This window comes from Triplophysa rosa, linkage group LG16, assembly GCF_024868665.1.
Source record: "Triplophysa rosa linkage group LG16, Trosa_1v2, whole genome shotgun sequence".
Lineage (NCBI taxonomy): Eukaryota > Metazoa > Chordata > Actinopteri > Cypriniformes > Nemacheilidae > Triplophysa > Triplophysa rosa.
Window position 1 is genome coordinate 5,555,879 of NC_079905.1, and position 23,351 is coordinate 5,579,229.

Consider the following 23,351-nt stretch of genomic DNA (forward strand, 5'->3'; position numbering starts at 1 on the left):
ATTAATACAGTCATTCATGGCACACATTTTGATCACATAGAGACCATCTCAGTGACTTATATGTCATATGTGCTTTTATAGAGGATTCATGAAGAGGCTGCATTAATTCATTGGAATGTACTTTGATTTCAGGAGAGCAATTTTGTCATTTCCCTGTGCATTTTTATTAAAACTGTACCGTTTTTCTTTACAGTGAATTAGATATATCAAAATATATCTCATCCATCCTTACATCAATAACGTCAGCCACCGTACGTGTATTACATCAGAGCATAATTTTCTATGGACGATGAGAAATGATTTAATAAAGTGTATAAATAAAGTGCATGAATAAAGAAATTAATAAATACAGAAGCGATAAAGGTAATAAACAAGTAATTCTGACGTACAGCCATTCGAACTGAAATCTGCTCAGAGCAGGGTTCCAACCGGCGCTCAGTCTAATTTTGCACGAGTCTGACGCCCTACAAGTGTTCTATGTACCATGACGTCTCGCTCGCGTAACTAGAGCACTCATGGCGAGTGAGAACATATTTCTGTTGTTTCATTCATTTAATGATTAATTTATTTGTTTATTGGTACATTTATCAATTTATTAATTTAAACTTAAGTCATTTTCAGGACATCAGTAAATCCACTGTATGCAGAGCGGAAAGTGTGCCTCACTCTCAAGTGCTTTCTGCCGCCATGTTGCATTTTTCATGCCGTTGCCATGGTGAATCGTAATATCGGAGCTCCATTGATGATGGCTTTTTATAATCGTGGTGCATGCGCTTAACCCAGGGTAAGCCTACCCAGAGTAAATTGAACTAACTCAAATCAGCTGTTCTGAAACCAAAAACTCAAAGTTTCTAATTTCTAAGTAAACCAACTCTGAGTTCAAGGTTTAACCTAGAGTTGGTTGAACCTCCTTATTGAAACGGGCCCCTGTCTGCTAAGACGCTTGTTCTAATGGCTGACAAGCGCTTAAAGAAAAACAAAAACTGACAGACAAGAACGCGAAAGAACAGCATTTAGGAAATAATGATTCTTTACACCCATGGCACCACACATTGATCTTTAGGCAGAGAATTCAGAGCATACCTTTCAACACTCACGTTTTTCACACCCATCTCCCGCCAGGCCGCCACCCTCTGGTTTTATTTCAGTTATTTCTCCTTTGAAACTCGCGGACCGACGGGAACCGGAACGAGTTCACGGGGTGGCACTGTGGATTGAGCCGCTGCCCATTTGCCCTCACAGGCTGGCGCCCTGTGGTAGCCGAAGTAGAATATAGAGGATTCACATCCCCGCGAAAAACTTTCTCTTAATACACCGCAATATTATTCCACTCTGCGTTTTCCATTTGACGCTCGCTCCTCACAGTCTGTGTCCGCTCACTGAACACGACAGATCGTTTCATCGACAGGTAGATGCAGTAGAGTCTACTAGCTGTTGTTGTTAAACTTTCTTTGCTTTTACAAAAAACGTGTTATGAAAAGTGTTGTGTTCTGCAGACATCTCTGAATAAAAACAGGTAATATAGAGTTTATTTTCAATATTTCCCGTTCTGTGACCATAACCGGTTCTTGTAAATAATATGGAAACACTGTTAAATCCATCCATGTAAATAAAAAATGAAAACATTCCGCTAACTAATAAACAAAGTTAAAACAACCGAACTACGGGACGCGTGAAGGGACAAATTGCTCGTGCTTTTTCAAACCGCGTTTAGATGCAAGTTATTTCATTTCTGACGTTGAGATATCTGGTAAAATGTAAATGCTAAATTAAGATGATACCTTGCAGATATACCATTCATGGATTCATGGCCTGTGAGCTGCATTAAGCAGTCTCTTAGATTTACATTTAAGAATTTGACATGAAAATTATGTTATGTTAGATATAAATTAATTAAAGATTTAAAACGATTTATAACAGAGGGGTGCCCTATTTGCCCTGCACAACCTCAGTTAACTAGACTTTACAAAACTATGGACCCATCTCATTATTATGAAAATATTTAAGCCATAGTAAGACGTTTGATCTCATTATATGAATACAATTTTAATGTGCATTTCAAACTCATAGATCTGACATATGCTTTACTGATGGAATTGCAATAGAATACTAATATATTTTTAACACTTTTACAACGTTGCATTTGTTAACATTAGATTTAGATTACATGTCTGCATTTGTTAATCTTTATTTTCAGTATTTACTAATATTTTTAAAAACATGCACCATGAACTAACATGAACAATTGTATTTGTATTAACTAACAATAAACAGGATTAATAAATGCTGACAACTGTATTGCACATTGTTGGTTTCATGTTAATGCAGGTGTTCCCAAATTTTAGATCCGAGACGTATAATCTCTCAAGATCCTCTAGAAATACAGGGAAAACACACACATTTGTTCCTTTTTAGTAGTTTTCTTATTATGAATCAATAAATTTCATTTTAATTTTCACCTTGATATTGTAATCTCGATTATTAATGTATTAATGCACCACTTGTGGCCCACAGCACACACCTGACATACTAGTAGCCGGTCCTCTTTCTCTTTGTGGACATGACCACGCAAATACGAAAGAAAAATTGGAAATACCACACCTGACAGCTCAAATTATAAATCAATATTTTAAGTGTACTGTTGTGAATCAGGGTAAAGTAAGGAGACTGTTTTAAACACTGATTTTCAACTTTTCAAACAATTCAAACTAATTTATCAAACTTTATCATTTTTGTTAGTTTTGATCAAAAAAGTTATGGATTGCAGTTTTAATGTTTTGCCTTTATTCGCGCGATTTAAGTATAATATTTTAGTTAACTAATTTAGCACTTTAAAAGAGCTTGAAGCCCATTTGAAATGAATAGAAGTAGGATGTCTAGATTCTTACCTGAATGGAGATGTAAGTAACATTCATAACAACGTTGTTATATTGGGAACCCCCGATGTTGGAGGTGCCATTATTTGTGTCTGGAATCTCCAGAATTCCATATATTGTCAGCTTGTTCAGGGAAGGAATTACTGTGTCTACAATCACACATTTCCCTTCAAAACAAAGTGAGGCTTGTTTACATTCATGATCACTTCACGATTATATGTGTTTAGCATATAGCTGTGTCATGCATTTAGTAATATTAAATAGAGCTGTTTAGGTTTTGGCATCAATTTGTACACCAAAAACACTGAAAAACTCATTCTCCCCGGTTTTCCTCATGAATTTTAGAATGTAAAATAAGCACTGTGGTTTACATTGATTATTTGTTCAACATCACAAATTCTGTCATAACTCAAATGCTGTGGTTTAAAATGTGAGTTGTCAAAGTAGTCTATATTTAAAGGTTTTAGGAATACAATCTTAGCAACTCTATAGATCGTTTTACAGTCTTTGTGGCATTAGGTTGCTTACCTGATGGAATGACCACATTAGAGCCTGTTTTTGGTACAGCAAAGTTGTTTTCGGGACTTGACAGCCAAAATAACTCATTTGACCAGAAAGTGCATCCACTATATATTTAATAAACAAAGACTCAGATCAAATAATGTGGTAAAATTAAAGAGACAAAGTTCATATGTGTGTCTGTAACGTACTTGTCAGGGTTGGGGCTGGGCAAAGGGCCCTGAGGTTCTGATGGAAAAGATCCACCATTTGGATCAGGTGGAACAATTGGACCAGGTGGACCAAGTGTAGAAGTTGGACGGGGTGGAGGTTGTGTTGGTTCTATACACTTTGGTTAGTAACACTGATATGAGAAAAAGTGTATATATCTGTCTAAAAGCGACCGGTCCACGCTGTTTCTTCTCCTCCGGCTAACTACATGGTCTCTTCCAGACACTGTGATCAAAATTGAACAAACATTTAAGTCACAATTCTGAATGAATTGTTTATTTGAACAGTCTAGCATCGGTTCTCATACGAGTTTAAATACAAAAGTAAAATTAGCAATGTTTTCATGAAGTGTTTAGTTGTTTTACCCAGGTATTAGACTCTGTTTGTGAGGTCGTTGAAGTACCAGTCTCCATTTACATTCACAGCAGGGTCCAGGGGTTTAGACGAACCTTTTCGTTGATCTATAATGTGGAATGCATCTGGTGCTTGAGTAAAGTTGTGATTCAGAATAATGTAATCCTCTTGCTGTCAGGGAGGAAAAGAGGCACAGAATGGAAGTTACGAAATGATTAAACAAAAAACTCACTCACATGTCATCCACCACATAGAGAACAGTGAACAAGTAAATGGTTTCTGACACAGCATTTGTTTTTGGCGTTTTCTTGCCGGTTGTTGTTCATGTTTATGTGCTGTTTCGAGTTATGCTTTATTTTATGCTTCTGGATTATTCATGATTGGATTTTTTTAAACACTTCTGATCAGCATATACTGTAGATTGATGTTTTGTGCAGCATGTAAAACACAATATACAGTACTTTTATAGTGTTACTTTTTGGATATTGAAAGGCGTGCTAACAATAAACTGGTTAAAAGCTGTTCAAACTTTATATTCCACTTTAAAGTACCAGCATGTTGGGCTTTGAATATGTGGATGAGTAAATCATTTTTATTTTGGTGAATATTTTTTTCAAAGAATGTACAAAAATTATATTTTGTGTATGTGCACACTTCACCTTAAAGCCATAGATCTTTCCATAATAAGATAGGCTGCTGATTTGAGAACCACGCTCAAACTCCCAGTTATAGGTCTGGCCTGAAGGCACCAATGCCACCCAGCCATCTGTGTAGTTAAGCATGCATGACCCTAAATGGAGATTAAGGAGCCATCAATACAAAGTAAATGCATAAAGTGAGAATTGTACTGAAAATGCACACACATCTTTTTATATCTCAGTCATAAGTCAATTGTTTCAACCTACCAAATGAGTTGGTGAGAATCACACTGTTATCCCTAAGTGAATACGGTTCAGGATTGTAGAAAAACAAGCGATGGAAGTTAGTGGTGTTGTCACATACAGCTCCAGGGACGCCAACACTCCATTCTGCAGCTTGAGAACAGTGACTTGGATCGAGCAGGTTACTCATCGGCACCACCTTGGAGTTAATGTTGCCTTTTAAAAAAAAAAATAAGATAGTGTCAAGCGGTGTTTACCTTATGACGATAACCATAACTATATTTGCGTCCATACCAGCTGACGATAATGAAAACATTGTTAATTTTCAGCTTGCGCTGCAGTGTTTTCAGTCACTAAAATGAATGAAGACGACCTGCTGCTGTTGCTTTACGTTTCCAATGCTGAAATACTTTTCTCAAAAATCTGACTAGAAATGCTGGATGCTCTTAATGAAAGCTGAAGCTGCGCTTGTGGCCAGAATGTAAAGCATACAGTATGTCTTGCCAGCTGGCTCAGAATTGTAATATATCAGTGTTATTTCAATAAGTATTATACTCCACCGTAAACACTGCTTCCTGACCACTAACATCTTTAATTTGGACATATAACCCGCTTCTCAATCAGATCAATAACCAATTAATATTCATAGATCCACCAAAGACCACTTGACAGTATGTTACATTCTTCAGCTGGAAAAAAATATTCTGAAAGCGATACCAATGATATCGTTCACTGTATCTTTATCATTATAATTTGTGAGCTGAACCCTGCTATTCTCTTAAATAAACTATTCCTAAAACTTTATTTTTATAGTTATAGTTATTGTTATCATCCATAGTGTGAACGCCCCTTTACTCAGCCAGCTTTTCTGTCTGGATTGTTTTGCAAAGTAGGCCTACTGTAAATAAGTTTTCTCTTAAGTTACTCTTAACTGTTTTCTTGCTCCTTTACTGTCCTGTATTTTTTGTTAGTGTGGCAAAACCAAAGTTAAATCTGATTTCCCTAATAATCTCTCAATTCTTTCCAAATACACCAACTGGTACACATTTTGGAGACCTCGCTAATCAAACACATTTGTTTCAACTACTTAGCCTATTAGTACTAGTGTCATAACTAAAACAGGTTGTGAGATGAAGCACACAACCAACTTGTGTAATGTTTTAATGTATTCCAGTCCAAAATATTATTTAAATGTTCTGTACCTGTCAGGGATCCATCAGTATCTATGAGCGCCACCTCGTGCTCCCATCTGAATCTGGCCTTGTTGGGTGACTGATAGTATTGGATTCCACTGAATCTGGCGCTCCAGCCTCCACAGTGGTACGTGCAGGTTCCAATGACTTCTGCCACCCCAACAGCTGCACATGATGACCGGTTGAAGCTCATAAACTTGGTGTTGATGACACTCATGCCATCATCCAGGGGCAGAACAACACCATGAGTGGTGCAGTAATCATTTCCAAGCTCAGACACATGACCCACAATAGTGCTGTTTATCACAGCTGCACCTCCTTCCAGCCCCCATCCACTGACATGTTCCCTAATGATCCTCTTGGCCTCCACTCCTGCTTTCTCATTATTGACCATGAGGAACTCACTGAACTGCACAGCTCCAACATTCACCCACTCAGCTCCTTTCTCATTGTTCCAGGACGTCAGACGGCGGAAGACGGCTGGTGCTGGTGCTGGTGTCGAGTAGTAGCAGAAACCATTATGCGTTGGGAAATACTCTTGGAAGATCCACAACCCAAACCAGCCCTGAGAATGCACCGTATTGTTGAAGAACTGCCCAAGTGGTACTTTCTTTTGACAGATGGTATAATAGGATTGAATATCAGGATCATTCATGCGGTACCAGAAACCAAAGTGAGTCCCACCGGCTGCGGTGTTATGTCTAATGGTGTTGTTTGGATTTGTTACCCAGAATGCAGCCGGAGTCACATCATCATTCAGCAAACTTGTGCTCTGTCTTACAAATACTGCCAGATTATACTGCAAGATGTTTCCTGTCTCATTACCATCTGTGATAAAGAAGGCTCCACCCTTAATGTCGTAGATGACGTTGCGCTCCACCAGCAGGTTGTCGGTCTTGCGGATAGTCACAGCACGGTTGAAAGATTGATGGATGGCACAGCCACGCACGTACGACTTGTACTGAACATCTCCCATTAGTTGCCAGTTAATTGGGTAGCGTCCCAGACGGAACGCCTGTCCAGCATGAAACATCTAAAAGAAAGAGGAATACTCTTATAATATATTATTTAAAGACTTTTTTTGTATTTGGAAATCTTAAAGTTCTCAAAGGGATTTTGAAACTCAAGTTAGTAATCAGATTTGTTTACAGTCAAACATTCATCAAACTGTTACCTCAACGTATTCGATTCTTCCAATTGCCAGGTTTTGGTTTGGTTGTGGTGGATGGAACATGATGCAGCCACCAAACTCATCACTTCCTACTTCCTCTCCAAACCTCCCCTGGAAACACGTCTGGACTGCAAATTCCCCTGTAAGAAAAGATGAATACAGTATATACAGTAAATATAATTAATGTAATTCAATTTTTGGGCAATGTAATCTTTTAATGAGCATATCAAACAAAAAATACTTTAAGGAGTATTCTTCAACTTGTATGTAACCCAAAATAAAGAGCAACCAAACCTGTGTTTAATCCATCAGGGCAAGCTGGTATCTGATCATTCCACTCCTGGTTGTTGGATCCACGGATAACAATGTTTCTGGTAAGAAGTCCCACCTCTGCTCTTGCTTGAAAAGCAGTCCCATCAGGCAGATTGACGGACACACCCAGATGAGTGTAGGTGAGGGGTTCGGTCAGATTGAGGGTCCTGCCGTCATGTGAAACTGAAGCAATTCTCCTCAACTCATTCTCTCTTTGGCTGTGTCTGTGGATTCATAATAAAGTTATAATCCCCAAAAACAAACAGGTCTCCTAAACACTTCCCCTATTTTTATTAGCTGCTTGCTTAAATGTTTAGGCATTACCAATTTGGCAATAAAGCAACCAAGGTTTTGATAGTGCCACGTGGATTATACATTCCAGATAAAAAGGCGTACTTGTTTTTGCACATTTAGCTGACAAATAATGATTTTTAAAATTGTACTTCCTGATTTGGTTTAATTTCTAGAGTGCATCAGCTTCCATTCAGCAAACTTCAGTCAATTCAGTCAGTGCTTCAGCTTTGCCAGTGCATCCGTACTGTACCTGTTCCCTGTGGAAGCAATGACAATTTCATCTCCAGCCTTCCAGGTGACGGCATCCATCAGTGTCAGAGTGCTGGAGCCACTTTGTGCAGTCTGTGAAAGACGAGTCCACGTTACAGGTACTGGGATTCCTGAAGAAACACGATTATAAACAAAGCAACACAAAGCAGGGAACTTCTCTACGGTAGTCATCCCAATGTCTTATTTATAGACAACCTTGTCTACACAGCGTACAGTACTGTTTATACAGTAAATACTGTGCTGTACTGTACAAGCATACCTTGCAGATCCAGCACTCCCTCTCTGACAGCGAGGGTCTTGGCACCATATACAGGTAGTTCTTTAGACCGCAGGTGTCCGTGCAGTGTGATGATGGCTTTATGCTGGAAGGGCTGCTGCTCTGTGCCGATCTGTAAAGCTCCACCATCTGTGATCAGAATGTTCTCCGCCTGTAGCTCAATATCTGCCTCATCAAAAATCAGCCGCCCGCCTTAGAGGAGAAATACCATTGGTTATTATGTATTGATGAGCTGGCCTAGCATTATTTGACTTATTTGACTTTAAGCAAGGACTACAGTGAAACTGTTAACTTGTCTGATTACTAATCAAAATGCACCGTTTTGGGTTTCATGCCAGAGATTTATGAAGCTAGTATTAGTCTAAATTAACATACCCTGGATTAGGAGCATCTTTAGGACAGGGGTGCTGGTGTCCAACAGGATGGTCTGACCAGCAGTGATTACAGCAAATGTGCCCTTCTCAGGAGGAGAGAGACCACCCCACGTATAGGGAGATGACCACACGTCAATGTAGAAGAAATCAGCACGGTCCTGATAAACAGAAGAAACATCTTCAGCATGCTAATGTTTAGTCTTAAAAAGAGTTATTTTATTTAAAAAACTAAACGACTAAAAAAAATGTGGTAGCTTGTACTGTATGTTTGTATGTGGTTAGTTTCAGGGAGGACAAGTTTCAGCTTTTTAGGATTTGGCTGAACCTTATAGTTTGTAGTTTTTTTTTATTTTAGATGGCCCAAATATCTGATTTCAAATATATCTTGGTGTTACCATTCTGGCGATTCCTCTGTTTCCTATCAGGACTCGCACTTTAGTTTCCTGGGATTTTGGTTGATCGTTGGTCACACAGATAATCTGTGTCTCATTGGCTGACTGGACATCGCAGACAGATCCTGCAATAGTCACATTAACTTGATCGGTGTTTGTGCTACACATGACATAAGAAAAGGAAAGTTTATATCTGACACACATATAAACTGTAGTCACATTATATTCACACAATATTTATTAATTTTAATTTACATTTAAATTCAAAATGCATTTTTAAATTCAAAAGTTGTATATGTAGAAAATAGTTAACGCACACTGAACTGTCGTTAACAAATATTAAGCAACTGTTTTTATATTAACTAACATGAACTAAAATTATTAATGGTTTCTGCAAAATAAGTTGTTGCACACTATTAGATCGTGTTAGAGAGTGCTTTAACTATGTTAAATAGTTTATTTGTATGTTGCTTTACAGTAATTTATCAAATGCTTTGTGGCCACTGTATTAGACAATCAAATGCTGATATTTTGCTGATATTGTGTGCGTTATTACACGTAAGTTACAGTATTAGTGGCCGATCACACAGACCGCGTTTTTCATGTTTTTTCGTGCTTTTTTAAAAGAGCAGCACGCAGCGTCTTTTTTATGTTAACTCTAGCTGTTGTTACTGTCATGTTAGCAGAAAGTTTAAAACAGGTAAGTTACAAGCAGAGGGTGCTCGTTCTGACCTTGCTCGGTCAACCTGGGATAGCCACCACAGGTTTCTCTCCATCATTGCAGTCTCTGGACATTTCAAGCAACTGTTCCGTCACCACAACGGCATTGTTGTGGGCATCCGAGCGCGGAAAACAAAATGGATGAACAGCTACTGTGTGTGTCGGAATTTTGTGAACTGTATAATACACGTTTGCGCTTGAATAAGGACATCGGGTGAAACGCTGTGTCATGGAGGCATATCTCAATTCACCTTGGAATGTTAGGTGTGTTTTAAGTTAGATTGTTGTAGGTAGGCAATGTGCGCGTGAAAAGGACACGGGCAGCAGCAGCATGCCCTTTTTTCCCTTTTCTATAGGCTCCTCCACTACTTTGAAATAAAACTCTTTTGCTATAAATAGAACTCCCGCTGTTTTGAAAACTCCGCCTACTTTGGTCTGGCCAGCGCATTGCGCATTGCACAAATCGAAGGGCTACGCTGAACCCAGCGGCCAGCGCACTGAGCGCAGCACATTCCGCATATGTGAAAGCCGCATAAGCCGATGTGGCTGCTGCTTCCATTCACTAGAATATAAAATATTTTTATCTTCAGCTGCGCATGCCGCAAAGAGCTGTGCCTGTGGAAGTTGCGGGATTTTGGATGCACGAGCACCGCTTCCGCTAAACCAACCAGCGTTTTCCGCGCGGTTTTAGACGCAAATTGTGAATGGCCCCTTAAACAGCATATTGCTGCTGTCCTTCTGAAACCTTGTATCTCCATATTTCAGGATTTTTGTTTTTGCCATAAATCATAATTGTTAGTCACCCTTTATGTTTGAAATTTGGTTTTGCAAATATCTAACCAATAAAAAGTTGTGATGCACCGAAATATCTGGCGCCCCCGCTCTCCCTTCAGTGCTCGCGCTTATACTCTCACTCCAGCTGTTATAAAATGACGACCATCTAAGCGTGCCAAAACAAAGGCTTAAATATAACAAGAAAAGCTCAAAATCAGCTGACAGAAACACAAGCTGCGTGATGGGCGACTGAGCGTAACCGGCTTATGTTTCTTTATTTTCGAAGATCACGTGCATTGACTCCTATGTTTCTTTATTGTGGAAGATCACGTTGTTTTTGAAGAACAGGACAGCAACGATATTTTTGTTGTTTGTAGTACAAGAAAATCTGCTTTGTCACCTGAACCCTGAGCCTGTAATAGTGAGTCTGGTGCCTCCAGCTGTTCCTCCCCTGCGTGGTGTGACATCAGTGATCACAGGGGTTAAAGAGGATCTGTATGTGTAGCCGGCTGTGATGCTGACTGTATCATTTCCATTCATCACTGAAACCATGCAGACCTGCTCGGTTTCATTCCCTGAAATTTAAAAGGTGCCTCTGTTTTTGATTTTCTGGTACATTGACTTGATAAGGTTAGTTAAGCAAGCAACACATTCTTAAGACGCATATGCAATGCTTGATCATAATGCATACCATTGTTGTACGGGACCTCACAGTACAGTTGGTTAGATGTGGAGTTCTGCAGGTCCACGTTACATTCTCTGTCACAGATGAGAACTCTGGTGGTGTTTGGGTCGAATCCAGAGCCTTGAATGGCAACAACAGCTCCTCCAGCATAGCTTCCTAAAACAACACAGAACAAAGGGTCTTAGTCATAATAATTCTAGTGTCTTGTTATGCTACTGTTTTATGCAAATGATATGTAGGAGGTAGGCTTCTGTTTTTGTTTCTTGAATTTAGATGTAAATTAGATATGACACTTTTTTGTTCCCTTTATGAAAAAAGGCTTGTGAGGAAGTTTTACCTTCGTTTGGTGTGACCCGTGTCAGCAGCAGCTCATAGCTGAAGACAGACTGAGATAAGGCATGACCTTTGACCTGATGATATAACATAACTGGAAACGTTCCTCCTGCGTGTTCCCCAACAGTGCACATCAGCTGTATATCTGAGATGGATGTCACATTACAACCCACAGCATCAATGTCCACTGAGACGAGCGCTGCGTCTGTGCCAAAGCCTGAACCAGAGATGGTGATCTGTGTTCCAACAGGACCTGTGAGGAAAACACGTCAGCAGCAATGTTATGATAACTAGATGTGAATCCCAGCTAAAGTCCTTTTTTCTGATTTACTCTTTTCAATATAAAATTATCTTACATAATGTAAGGAACATTCTATGTATTGGCACCATTTAAATCAATAGAGCTGGCTATAAAACATAATGTATTTCAAGAACTGTATAAATATGTTATAGATGGTACGCCACCAGAGAACTACCATAGCAGTTGTGTTTGCAACTCTTTACCGCTAAGTGGCAGTATTTTCATAGACGTTTCAGATATTGCAGGGTTGTATATATACTACTAAGGTTACACCTACTAAGTGTTGACCTGCCTTCGACTGCCTATCTACGGGCATTGATTCAACAGTGCTGAAGCATAGAATTGCCAATGTCATTGAGTTTGGAGATTGAGCACTCAGACGCTCCCTCCACAATAAATTTTATGGTTACTGGTGATGGGCATTCTAGACGTGAACATTGTAGTCAGACCATTGAATGATCGCTTTACATGTATATGCTGAATAGCCATAGAGTGGTACATGGGGTCAAAGATGACTGTCAGAAACATTGGTGGCGAAGAGCATGCACTAGGGCTATGTCAAAACATCCCCCCATTACACCCCACCGCTGACATGTAACAGGAGAGATCATCTATTCTGTACCCAAATCGACCACATGAATGCCAAAACGACTATAGGGCAACATTTCATCTCAGTCATTGGTGAGGTGCAAGTAGCTCTTTCTATAGTAGATGGGTACCTGGGTCTTCTTGAGCATCGCCTAAGTTGCTGGTGTTCACAACTTTCCATACCTAAGAGTGGTTACGAAAGTTTTTATCACTTGATGTCGGATTCTCCTGACTAGCATAGCTTTTGCACACTGCCTCTGATCCTTTACAATCTTGTACGATGTGCGTGAAAACCATACGCATGTGAAATACTAGACGCCGTGCAAACATGCTAAATTGCTAAATCCTTTCCATCGTTCAGTGGATCAATGCTTCAGAACACCTAATGCATTGAATGCATGTAGATAGATACTAAGAGCAGGTCCATAATTTGTGGTGACTACTTGATGTATAGATACAATCTCCTTCGGAGACGAGTGTCAAAAGCGCTCAGTTTAAGACAGTTTTTACAGTGATTACCCTAATAACGTTGGTGGCGTAGCCTACACTTCACAATGGTGAACATGGTTATTAGCGAGCGGATTATGTATGGACCCATAGTGCTCGGTGCAATGTATTAAGGTTTAGCTAGGTGCCTGTCTGTCTCTCCTAAATAATTTCCTGACATATCTATGTTCTTTCAAAAATAAAAAAACAAAAAGTTTGTTTGAACAAAACAAACAAAAAACTTGATTTGCAACGTCTTTGCTTCACATGCCTTTGATAATGTTGTTGAGCTCCTTGGTTGAGCTTTTAAAGATTTCAAATATTTCCTTTTCACAATTTATTTTTAAAAACAATGAAAAACAAAATAAAAAAGTATAAATTGTTGAATACACAAATAAACAGGAATGAATACACAAATTCTAGCTTTCACTTTCAGTTGTCTTGTTGAATGGATACAGCTGTAAACACAGATTTATGTCACATTGTTTCTCCTTTATTACCAAGATGACTGCAAAAACATTCAACGTATTTTAACATTTAATATGTGGTTAGAGGTTATAAGAAAATAATAACGTATATCATAAATCAAGAAGTGTTTCTGCTCTAATCTAGTTTTTATTCAAGTTTCTCTGACATAACTTTAGAGACGAGCCCCATTCAGGAATTGTGTGTATTGGCACGAAAGTTGCATGGTTTGTTTGAATGTGAATAAGATGCTGTCAAACAGGTAATATATTAACTGTTGGATAAAAGAAACTATTTAGCCAGCATACTAAAAATATGGAAATAATGTTGTAAAAGAATCCAAGCTGCCCTGACTAGTAATATTTTTATCAACAAGCTACAGATAATAAACTATTATTATTACCAGTTGTGACGAGGGAGGCGGGACGAGAGTCGTGAGGGAACGACACGAGGCCGGCGGCGTGGAGGAGCTCCGGAAGCATAAGAGGAGGAGCGACAGGAAGGTACGACGAGAGAGGACCAGGCCTGGACATTGTATGTGTTTTAGTTATGTTTGTGTAGCCGGCAGTCGACCGTGAGGTGGCTGCCGGCCCTTTACTTTGGTTTATGCTTTGTTTATGTTATTAAAGTTTTGGTTAGAGTTAGCTGGTTCCCGCCTCCTTCCTTCCGGGTTTCGGCACCACTGTAACACAGTTTAAAGTAAGGAAGGAAGGAGGCGGGAACCGGCGAACGATAACCAAAACTTGTACCTTGTCACGACAACAGATTTTATAACACACTTCTTAACACAAAGACTGAATACTTGAATCAGCCACTCAAAACGCTTCTGTTCTGAATAGTACCTGTTGCAGGGCTCACTGAGATGATGTCTGGAGTTTGTTCAATGGTGTAGTAGAAACTTTGTTGTGGGTACTCAACATCATACACCCAAATATCCACCTGCACTTCTCCCTCTGCATGAGGAGGCGTTAAACATTTCACTCTGTCTGGGGTCACTTCCAAAACCTGGCAGGGGACGTAATCAAGCATCACAGTGGTATTATCTACCACAAAGCCATTTCCTTCGATCAAGAGTGGAGTTCCTCCAGCAATGCTTCCTGATGTTGGTTGGATGGTGGCCTGTGGTGTGCTGGTCAGGGTCAAGAGTCCTGTGGCGAGACCTTTACTCATCACCACCACCCATAGGGCATGTTGGCCAGCGGGCAGAGCACCGACCAAAAGTGTGATGATGTTATCTGTGACCTGTGTGACCTCCAGGATATTGTCATCAGCAGATACCCTTAGATCGGCTTTATTGTTCCCAAAGCCACTGCCAGTGACCACAACAGTAGTAGAGTTTCCAGTAACAGAGTCAGGTGACACGCTGGAGACAACTGGTGTAACAGACTGAGAATATTCAAACATGCACTCAGAACTGCAAGAGGAAGAGATGGTGTTTACATAGACTGTGACGTTTCCCCTGCGGGCCGAAGACGGTGAGGTGTCGCACACTATTTGTGAGTAGTTCATGGAAACTACATTACATTGAACATTTGCTACCATCACAGATGCGTTCACAAAACCAGAGCCAGAGATGAAGAGACGTGTGTAGCCGGTCGTGCTGCCCACAGAGGGAGAGACAGAATCAACCACAGGTAGAACCACAAATCTGCGGTCGTTCTCGTTCGGCATTGTCATGATGGCTGTACCCATGTTGTTGACTTGGACGGTTATGGGTATGAGGGTGCCCACTGGAGCGCCGCTGTCAGGACTGAGTTTGCAGTTAATCTGTGTTGAAGTGCTGCTGATGATTCGACACAGATGACCTTCAACTTTGACCTGTGATTGCCAAATATAACCCAGATCGAACGATAAGTTTGCTTCTGTATTACAAATACAGTAAGTATTACGTTTAAATAGTAGACAAATCGATTATGGTTTTCACTCTTTACAAATTTCCAGACCACAAGGGGAAAAATTTCCTCAGTAACACAATCATTTAATTAATAAATCTTTCTAACATTAACCAATATTCTCATCTTCTAGTACAGATCAGCAATGTGGTGCATTTTAGATTAAAAGATATTTACATTTATGCATTTACTGTAGATGCTTTCAAAGAAAAAATACTACAGAATTCATCTGAGAATTCATGACTTACTCTATGACACATTTTACATGTGTTATATGTGCACATTTGTTTTTATTGACCTCTGAACCTCACCTCATTTGCACAGGAGATGCTGCTAAAGCCAGATCCCTGGATGGTGATGATGTCATTGGTGGTGGCGTGGTTAGGAGTAATGTTTTTTATAGTGGGACTGGCACAGGAGGTAAAACTGAAGTACAGACCATCAGAAGTACCATTCTTTTTCAGTTGATCTCGAACACAGTCAGAAATGACCACACACTCTGACTCAGATGAGTTCATCTGCCTTGAGGCTGTGTAGGACAAAAATGAATGAAGACCGATTCCTCATCTAACCAATCACTGCTAAAAAGTGAATGAATATAATCTTCTGTATAATATTCTGCATCACCACCCCAGAGTGGAACTACATGATCAGATTGATAGAAAATTGTGGATTGACTTTCACAGATGAATTGTTCACCACAAAACTACTGTAATTGTGTGAGCTAACAAAGTGGTGAATTTTTATTAGGGACTCTTCACAACATCTAGCCCTACACCGACAGCAACATTGTCTCGATCAATTGCATGTTTGGGAGAGTACATGTTTGTCAAACTAATGAAAGTTTTTGAAAACAATTGTTAATTTTGCAATTCTCTGTGTAGGTTAGTGATGTAGAAATTACACACAGCAGCTTTACCCTAAAAATGAAAGTGTTGCTGTTGTACCTAAATTCACCGAGGCCTGTATTCCAGCTACAGACACCTGAAGCCCAACAGTTCTCTCCTCCAGAGGTCTGACGGTCACTACGCCCTGTAGCTTCTTATAGTTATAAGAGTCAATGTAGCCGCTGGTGTAGTAATAAACTCCAGGAGATGTGAAACGATAGCTGAAAAACCCTTAAGCCAAGAGAGTCAAACAGGTACACCAAGAGAAGTCAGATTTTTTTTACTTCTCAATCAAACTGACACTGTGACTTAATTAAAAAAAATGAAAAAAATAGAATGACTGATACACATGGGTTGTGAGATAGGTGATGTATTTTTTGTACCTCTGGCAGTTTTGTTGTCTCCACTGTTGAAAACAATGCCTTCATTATCATTATCAATACTGCTGGGACTGGACACACTGAAGACCCTGTAGCCCAGATCAGATACAAAGGCCGGTGCCTCCCAGCTCCAAACCACTGTGTCCCCAACTGAGACTATAAGTGCAGACGGGCTCCAGGCGTAACCCTGACCGTACACTGAACACACATCGTAGAATTTTAAGTATACATAAACACACATACAGGCCTGTTTAACCTGTTACAAACAGAAAATATGTACTCACACAAACAAGAAAAACAATTTCCATAACAAAATGGCTTCTTCAGGCAAATGTTTGTATTTAGTGTGACCTCCCTTGGCACTAAACACCTCTTGAACTCTTTTGGGGATACTGAAGTCCATATTAGAATTACAAAGTAGGATTGGATAGCATTAAGAGAACCAAATTTTTGCTATTGCCCGTTATTGGAATAGTCTCCCATGTTGGCATGGGTTTACATTCAGACCGCCACTAGACCACACGAAGATAGACGCCTTAGTATTACTGAAATCTAACGGGATCTAAGACTCTTGCACAGTACTGAGAAGATGACACTTCTCCACTGTGTGATTTTTTTAGAGATTATTCAGTTTTGTTGTTGCCAGAATATCCCAAGCGAAGGCACATCTTATTTGCATTTAAAGACACACACACAGCGAGGTAGGAAAAATAAACTTTACACTATATTGTCTTTTAGTCTATATTTACTATTATAAAACGGTCAGTTCTGGTCCTTGATTCTGATTGGCTGAGCGGAGTTCTAAGCTGTTATAAAATACCCCAATATGTAACGGCTGACCGCACCACATAGCCTAAATATCATTTTATTTACTTTATTTTATGAAACCTTGCTAAGCATATGGAATAACCGTTTTATAAAAGCAATAAGCCCCGCGAAGCAGTGGGTTACAGTGCATTTTATAACAGCTACGGGGTTTTAGGCACGTGCCACAATGCCCTTAGCTGTTATAAAATGCACTGTAACCCACTGCTTCGCGGGGCTTATTGCTTTATAGTTAAGTATATTTTGCAATACTATTTAAACGAATTTAGACCTAACACCATGTCTACACCTGACGCGGGTTTTAGTGTGGATAAAATTTAAAATTATAATGGGTTCTATTGTTCATTTTTCTTTTGTCATGTCGCATCGCGTTGTGCCGAGTTCGGTGTAGACACAATGTAAGAAGATGCAAGACTATTAAACAACATCAAGTCATGAAAAATATTATATTTTGCTGGCAGCAACTATACTCTCATTTTCTGTTTTTGACATATGACACATTCACATACTGACATTGACAGTCATTGTGTTACTGACTCTGATGTATGTGATGTGCGTGAGAAGAAAGTGAAAGTAAAGAGATATTACCAGGGTGGAGACCCTGGTTTGTCACAGTGTGTATTTTTTCAGTAGGCTGGGTCACACACATCAGTTGTTGGTCTGAAGCGTCTGTTATCTTGCATTGTGTGTCTCCTGTGAAAAACACAGTTTCACAACCACAATATGACTACGGCCATTTTATTAAACATAGGTCTATATTTCTTTCCCTTTTATTGATCAAGGCAGAACATTTGTTACTTTCAGTAGTTACAGGATCAGTAGCAATCTGTTTGTTCAACCAATAGGAAACCTTTGTGATAACAGGCATTATTTTTGCAGTTTTGTTTGGTGCTACTAATAGTGTATAAATGATTAATACCATTTTAAAACACATTTTGGTTGTGAGGTCTTGTCTTACCCAGAGTCACATTGTTGTCTGATGGGACCAAGCTGAACCCAGAGCCTCTGATGGTGATGGTGGTTCCTCCATACAAAGAGCCCATCGGTGGAGAGAAGCCTGTCACCTTCAGAACAACCTCTATAGTGGTATTAACACCAGCACTACATGAAGAAAACAAAACCATTTATTTATTTGCTTCTAAACTGAATCATCAGGGGTTTGAACTGCATTAAGGAATAAAGAGACTCTATGGTGGAGCTTTTAAAAGGTTTCACTTTGATGAAATAATTACACAATTACACAAATTAGTAAGTTTTCAGAAATAATCAAATACATATATTCTAGACTTTGTATATTTATGTACAGTAAATGCTGCAGTTGCACTGCTGTAGAAGTCTATAATGTGCTGTTATGCATTACAGTAGTGATCTGAGACCTGCTTTTGGCAAAGCCCTGGCTCCCGACTCTCACGTGGATGTCGTATACAGCTGGTGTGAGTTTGGGCAACATGCAGGTAATGTTTTCATTGGTCCACTGCAACAATTCACACTCAGTCTCACCAACCAGAACAGAGCTGCCATTGACCCGCTCTTCAAAATTAGTTCCAAGGATAGTGAGAATCCTGAGCCCTTTACCACAAAATAAGGTAGAAAATTAACATACTGTAATATAGAACACTTTACCTCTTTGTTTGTGGTAGAGAATAAGGAATTTCATAATTTAACACATTTTTGGGCCTACGCTGATAAATTGCAATATTAATACATTTCAAAGTTTGATTTTATGGTAATTTTGTTAACCATTTTTTCAAAAGATGAGCCGTAATTAGTAGGGCTGTGTATTGGCAAGTGCCTCCCGATACGATACATATCACGATAGATGGGTCACGATATATATTGCTATGTATTTCGATACGATACACATTTGCGATATATTGCAATACTTTAAATAGAAAATGTAAAAAGTAGAGCTAGAAATACAACATGCTGTGCACCACCGGGGGTTTTCTGTAAGGATAAGTGTAAAAACATCCCTTACCTCTGCAGAGTGGCCATGATGTGCGATGCATGGACCTTTAGATCAGAGGTTTGGGTTCTCAAACTGTGGATTGCGCCCCTCAAGTGGGTAGCACAGGGGAATAAGGTGGCTCACGCAAGTCACTTGGCTGTTGTGGTGCATTACAGTTAAAACACTGAACATGGGCAGAATAAAACCCCTGCTTCATCCGTGCTGTAAATGCGCTGGTGTCACATCCGTGAAAGCACAATAAATGTCATTGTTACTTTTCTTAATAAACTTTCTGTCTAATACACTGCAGTAGCCAAGTGACTTGTGTCATGACTTGCGAAGCTTACAAACAGCATTATTTTATATAACTCATTACTCCATGACTTATTTTGAAAACCAAAGCACACCCACATATCAGCTCTGAGAGCTCCAAGCGTTCTTATATTTTTCGCCATGCTTGCTTCCACTTATTCTTGGCCGTATGTATATGACATGATTTAAAAAAATACCGATAGTAAACGTATCACTATCGATACACTATCGAAAAAAAAATTATTGCGATATTTACATGTAAAGATATTTTTGCACAGCCCTAGTAATTAGGGATATATAGATATATATATAGATATATAGAGCTCCCTTAACTTGTTCACATACTCATTCTCAAACTAATAAAAACAAAGTATAGCTTCAATGCACTGTAAGTAGTTTAGGATAAAAGTGTAAATACATAAATGTCAATGCAGATTGCGTAAATGCAGAAGTTTTTACATTACCATAAAGATAAAACCAGATGAAAACTCATGATCATGAAATTCATGAAATATTGTGAAATTCATGAAACTCATGATATTTCATGAAATATCATCAGGTATAAATTAGCTTAATATTAATATTTAAACTTTATCTATTGGTACAGAAATAATGACAAGCCCAAAACACTCAAAATAAAGCAATAAGCCTCAAGAAGCAGTGCTGTTATAAAATGCTTTGGGGGCTTTTTTGCTTTCATAAAACGGTTATTCCATATGCATGGCAAGGTTTCATAAAATAAAAAAAGTGATATGTAGGTTATGTAACTAATGCGGTCAGCTGTTATACTGTACATGGGGGTATTTTATAACGGCTTAGAACTCGGCTCAAACAATCAGAATCAAGGACCAAAACTGACCGTTTTTTAATAAAAATAGAAAAAATTACAATTTAAAATATTTAACTAATATTTTTATAATACTTAGATGTACAGAAACACAAAACAACTTAAATTTTTATAGTGAGCAATTGCAATGTGGTCTTCATTGTCCTTGTGTGCTTAATAAATAAAACTGTTCTCCCTAAAGTTCTTTCCAGTCAAAGTGCTCTTCAATAGGTTAACTGTGATGCATCAGATTTTCATCACTTTGTTCACAGCTGGCTGGTCCCATTTGGGTTTGTGATCTTTTACCCAGAACAAAACATTCTCCGGAGCAAGTTAGCCATGTAGTGAAAGTAACCATGCCGATGAAACCAGTTTCAATTTAAACCAGTCCACCTTCTTGAGTCTGAAAAACCCAAGTTTGCTCAAACTAAACCTACAGGGGTAACCACGAAAACTGGCTTTGTGCAACAGACCCCGGTTTGACTGTTGACCGGAGGGTTGGGTTTAATTTCTGTATGAATTGAGCTGAAAGATAAGTGATCCTTTTTTACCTTTCAGCATTCTTATGAATAAAAGAAGGCCAGATCTATTAACAATAGAGTAAATTGTGGGAGAGTATGGGCACACAGCCAGTTTTCCGATTAGAACACAATCAAATGTGACAGCAATACTGTAATATATATAATAAAACCAGCTGTAAGCAGAACCAACAAGATAAATTGGCATTCAAAAATGTCTTTTTTAAGATGCAAGACAATATATGGGCTCAATGTTAATAGCACTGACTGGGTATTTTTGCAGAGAAAAAAGTTAAAAAAGTTAATAGATAAATAGATAAAAAGAATTCTTACCGAATACTGTTGTAGTGTGTGGGCTGACAGCAGTGATGGTGGCCATCAGAGTGTTGTTGTATGTGAAGGATTCAGTTGATGTTGCTGTCATCTCTCCCATGGTCACTGTTACAGTCTGTTGACCTGCTGACCCCTGATTGACATGTAACACACAACATTTATACATGTAACATGGACTGCAACACTGTTCACTTGAATATCTGTTAACTTTAATGAGTGTTATTTAATTGCATTTAAATACATTGTTGTGTCAACAAGACTTTTTGAGCTAAAAAAAAATCTAAGTTGGCACACCGCAGCTCCAAAAGTAGAAAATATTTATTTATGTTGTCACCGCAGGTGATGTTTCAAGCCTACAAGCCCTACAAGACTTTCTGAACAAAAAAACTCAATGCAAAAGTTATGTCTCTAAAATGAATATTAATTTTATAAGTCACAACAATAAGGCCCCTCAAAGAAAATCAAAGGAAAACAAAACAGATACAGTACAATCAGCCTCTTCACTTACAGCAGGAACTCTGCATCTGAACTGAGTAAATTCTGCTTCAGTAACATTACACGGCTGAGTGCCAATGGTGACAGCTGTATTAATACTGAATCCATAACCAAACACAGTCAGAATCACTCCTCCTATGAAGCCAGAAAGATCTTGTTAGTAGAAAATCTGGTCGTAAGATAGTGCAAAGAAACCTGAATGGTGCATTTACTGTGTATCTGAAAGACACATCCAGTAATTAAGTTCACAAAAAGATAGCCTGGCATATTTATTAAGCTTAAGGCTAAAGAAATGAATCACTTTTCTATTCTTTAGTGAAGGCAAGTGTTTCTTCATAGTGTTGTCCTGTACCTGCTGTACTTCCTGTGGTGGGGTATATGGAGGTCACTCCTAACAGGTGTGTGAAGTTAAAACTGGTGCCGTTCTGGTATCGGGCATTGCCCAGTCCAGAGAAACTCAGAGACACTGGATGTGTGCCAGCACTCGCTGGACCAACTCTGCAGGTTATATAAGTACCTAAAACACCAAAAATAAGGTTCTTCTTAAATAGTGTATAAAATAACAAAGTCCCCATGAACTTTACTTCAGCCTCTACATCTTATACAGTACATCAGTGGTGCCCAATCCTGCTCCTGGCGATCGACTGTCCTGCAAGGTTCAGCTCCAACCTTAATGAAATACACCTGCCTGCCTGTTATTTTTCAAGTAACACAGTGTTCATGCCAGACACAATGCAACACTGCAACACATTAGAAGTGATCTTTTCATATTGTTTGAAGTTACAATACATTCTATATTAGTTAAAAAAATGATATGCATCTTGTCTGGTGTGGACACCTCTGATCCTAAAGACATGGACAGACATGGGCTAAAAGCTTTAGAACTCTTTTTTATTTCTTGGGACTGGATAAAAACATTATTTTATTGTTTTTGACTTACTGGAGACCTCTTGAACAGAACATTCCATATCACCCGTCTTTACTGTAACGCTGCCACCATCAAATCCAGATCCGGTTATGTTGAGAACAGTTGCCAAACCATTGGAACCTGAAATACAAGTCAAGTTACAGAAACCAAAAACATATTTGACAGCTTTTAACTACATGTTCAACTTTATGAATACTACACCTTCTGTAGGAGAAACTCCAGTCATTGTTGGGGTCTTAGACTCACTCCATGTGAAACTACAATCACCTGAACACCATGATGGGATGCCTTTGATGAAGACCTCTACCTTATGTATAACATGCACTTAAATAGGCACATATTATATGTAAACACTTTAAAGAACCAACTTTGGATGTTTCGAGAGAGATTTTGCTTTAAAGTCTAATTTAAAAAGTAAAATTTCCCCCTCCCTTATAAATTTTTTTAGCTAATGATGGCTATTTTTTGCAGCATATAGTTTCGTTCTCCTGCCAACCTTTTTTTGGAACGTGGCTTAGGAGAAACTACCGTC

General features: G+C 38.9%; 1 pseudogene; it reads right to left on the reverse strand.

Moving 5' to 3' along the window:
• Positions 1–23,351, reverse strand: part of LOC130567037 (fibrocystin-L-like) — a 55,903-nt pseudogene that overhangs the window by 17,122 nt on the left and 15,430 nt on the right.